The sequence below is a fragment of the Perognathus longimembris genome, chromosome 17 (assembly GCF_023159225.1).
Source record: "Perognathus longimembris pacificus isolate PPM17 chromosome 17, ASM2315922v1, whole genome shotgun sequence".
NCBI lineage: Eukaryota > Metazoa > Chordata > Mammalia > Rodentia > Heteromyidae > Perognathus > Perognathus longimembris.
In genome coordinates, this window is record NC_063177.1 from 11,375,259 (window position 1) to 11,379,472 (window position 4,214).

The window sequence follows — 4,214 nt, forward strand, 5'->3', positions numbered from 1 at the left end:
CTGGTGTTCTGTAACTGCAGACAGACAGCCCTGCCATTGATCACCCTGGGATGGGCTCCAGAAGCATGGGGTATATGTAAACTGTCATGTCAACCTTTACCAAATACCTTTGGCTTCTGCCATTCTTTCTGTTAAAATACCAATATCTTCAAATGAGATAACTTGTAAGATGATATCAACTATTGTCACTCTAGTATAAATGACCGTCTTAGTTTTCTTTTCTTCTTCTCCTTTTTCTCCTCCTCCTCCACCTCCTCTTCCTCCTCCTCCTCTTCCTCCTTCTTCTTCTTCTTTTGGTGTTACTGAGGTTTGAACTCAGGGTCTTCTATTGCTAATCTGGCACTCTACTAACCTGACACTCTTCTACTTGGGTCATACCTCCAGGCTGGCTTTAGCTGATTCATTGGAGAGGAAGTCTATTAAACTTTTCTGAGTAAGCTGGCTTCAAACTTTGGTCCTCCAGATCTCAGCAATCCTGAGTAACTAGGATTACAGGCATGAGACTCTAGCACCTGGCTCTTGAGTTTTCTTGATGGTGGTATCAAGAAAGAGAGGGGTGGAAGTACCAGGGGAAAGAGAAGATGAAGGAAGTTTTTACAGTTGGACACAAAAGACATTGTTTGTCAGATTTATTCATAGAAAATCCCAGAATGTTCTCCCTTAATTGGCACACAAATAAAGCATGTATAGCCATTTTATGCTTTCTGTTGTTATTTTCATCAAAAAGATAGAAATTGCCAGGCACTGGTAGTTCACATCTAGTTATTCAGGAGGCGAAGGTCTGAGGATCTTCCAGCCTAGGCAGGAAAGTCCATGAGACTCTTTATTCCAATTAACTATGAAAATTCTGGAAGCAGTAGTGTGGTAGAGCACCAGCTTCAAGAGATGATACTAAGGGACAGTACCCAGGCCCGGAGTTCAAGCCCTAGTACTGGCACACACACACACACACACACACACACACACACACACACACACACAAAATTAAATATTGACATTTAAAAATATGTTTTCTTGCCATGTATGTACATTCATATAAGACTACTGTCGACATATTGTCTAATATCGACATTACATTTAAAGCCCTAGGCGAATTTTCTTGGGCTTGGCCACGTGGCTACTATATATGTTCTTGATACATTGTATATTGTATATATGTCTACCTGACCTAGAGAAGAGAAAGAAAAACAGGGCGTAAGATATCACAAGAAATGTACACACTGCCCTACTATGTAACTGTACCCTTTTTGCACAACACCTTGTCAAAAAAATTGTGTTCAATTAATAAATAAATTAAATTTAAAAAATATGTTTTCTTATTCTAAAATGCTTTTCTTTGAAATTTCATAGTATCTACTCATACAAAAAATCAGTTTAGAAGGATAGTCAAATATAGAAATGAAAACACTGGCATCACAGCTCAGCTAATCAGACTGAATGGCCCTGCTTAACTGAAACCATTGGTGCTTTTACTTCTAAAAATAAACAATGCCAAGCATGCAAATCTCATGTGTGGCAATGCAGGACTGTGGGTTTCCTAATGTGCTTGATTACAATATCATATGAAACTATTTTATATCTTGTTTGAGGCCACAAGCTGTCAGCCACATAATTTGGGGGGAATTTTTTGTTGTTATCTTTTAGTTCTTAGTTTTGTTCTGTTTTGTTTTTGCCACAGACACCTGTGTATAATTTGAGCTTTGTTAGAAAAAGAAAATGGGTTGCCAAATTCTAATAATCTTACCCATGTCATAGTTCACATTCATTTTTAATGTATTTATGTATTTAGTAAACATATCATTTTTGAACTTGGTGTTTCCAATTAAAAGAAAATACTGGATCTTTTTGTACTGAACCACCACAAAGAATAAGGGAAAAAATCCAACTAACTTCATACTTGGGGATTCCAGTTGAGTGCATGTGTGTAATAATGTTAGTCCCATGGAATTTTATTTTTTGCTGCATGGAGACTATTTGAAAAGGTATAGAATGTTTTTGCTGCAAAGTGTATATCTCAAAGGGTATGTGTTCCCTGGGCCCTTTGCTCTCTTGAGAAGAGAGGTTGGTACCCACAAGCCTCTGCCCTTGGCTCTAGGCTGGTTCTGTTACACAGCCTGTCACCCTGCATATTCATGTAAGGAGTTCCTTCCTGTGTGATTGTGAGGGTATTGAGTCAAATCTGATGCTAGAGAAAAGAAAACCCACTGCAAATGTTCCCCCAAAGACACATACTTCTCTCTTGAGAATACACATGTCTTGGGAGACTGATGCTGAAGGTACCCAGGAAGAAATGAATTTTCTGGAGCCGCATGAGTGAAGCTGGAATCACTGGACAGAGAGGAGCCAGGGACGACAGGAACGAAGGCCATTGGTCATGGAGGCTGAAGTCAGAATTGATTCCTGAGCCCCCAACGCATTTTGTTTTCTCTTAATGTTTAAAAAGGCCAGTTGTGTTTAAATAAAGCATACAGATCACATGTGCACAACACAGGGAATTCTCAGCCAGTAAGTGCCCCCTGTGGACTACTGAAGACAGAGACAGAGCCAAGGCGTCCCCTGCTGATTGCCTTGTTAGAAGATGGGCCCCACTGGATTTTACTACTTCAGTGTACTGAAATGATCTGTTTGATATCTGTTCAGTCATAGACTGTAACTTTCTCTATAGAAATTGTGCCTTATACCCCTAGCATCTAGAATGATGTGTGTGTGTGTGTGTGTGTAAATTTATAAGATAGACTTCCTTTACAACTAAGTGCTGATGGCTCATACCTGTAATCCTAGCTACTTAGGAAAGCAGTTATCAGGCAGATAACTCTGAGTGACCCTTATCTCTAACCAGCAAAAAGTGAAAGTAGAGGTATGGCTTATGTGGTAGAATACCAGCCTTGAGTGAAGAAGCTAAAGAAGAGCTGAGCCCCTGAGTTCCAGTCCCAATTCTAGCACACACACACACACACACACACACACACACACACACACACACATTTTTATGGAAAATAAGGTATTGTTAAAAGGGCTGAGAATGTGGCTTAGTGGTAGAGTGTTCACCTAGCATGGATGAAGCCCTGGGTTTGATTCCTCAGCACCACATACACAGAAAAAGCTGGAATTGGTGCTTTGGCTCAAGTGGTAGAGTGCTAGCCTTGAACAAAAAAGGAGCCAGGGACAGTGCTCAGGCCCTGAGTCTAAGCCCTAGGACTGGCAAAAAGAAAGAATGAAAGAAAGAGAGAGAGAGGAAGGGAGGGAGGGAGGGAGGGAGGGGAGGGGAAGGGAGGGGAGGGGAGGGGAGGGGAGGGGAGGGGAGGGGAGGGGAGGGGAGGGGAGGGGGAGGGGAGGGAAGGGAAGAAAAGAAAAGAAAAGAAAAGAAAAGAAAAGAAAAGAAAAGAAAAGAAAAGAAAATAGATGTGGTTAAGAGAATGAACTCGGGAACTAGACAACTTGCCTGTTGCCTATTACAGCTTGGTTATAAAATGGCCCCAAAGGTTCATGTGATGACAGCTTAGTCCCCCACTGGTGATCACCACATGACAGCACTAACTTCCTTAATGGACTAATGCAGTGATGAATGGGCAATTAGAAGGTTGGAAGATTAGAATGGGTCTGGTTGGAAGAAGTTGGTTACTCGAAGCACACTTTTGAAAATAAATCTCATCCCTGGCCCTTTCCTATGTTTAATTCTCTGCATCCTGGCTATCATGAGGGCAGCGCTTTCCTCCACCAAACCCTTCTGCCATGATGGTCGGCCTCACCACAGCTCAGAAACAACAAGGCCAGATGATTGTAGACTAGTCAAAATAAGGATTTTTTTAATCTGGAATTTGGTTGCAGTGACAAAAAAAAACCAACCTAACATACTGCATATAAATCCCAGATCCAGGCTTGGTGCCAGTGGTTCATGCCTGTAATCCTAGCTACTCAGATTGCTGAAATCTGAGGATCATAGCCTGGCCAGAAAAGTCCCCATGAGACTCTTATCTCCAATTAACCACTCAAAAACCAGAGGTGGCTGTGGTTCAAAGTGGTAGAACACTAACCTTGAGCAAAAAGAGCTCAGAGACAGAACCCAGGCTTTGAGTTGAAGCCCCACAGCTGCTGCTAATAATAATAATAATAATAATAATAATAATAATAATAATATCCCAGATCTTCCATTTTACTTGGGTTTAATATCTCTATGACTCAGTTTTCTCTTGCAAAAGGAGAACAATAACCCT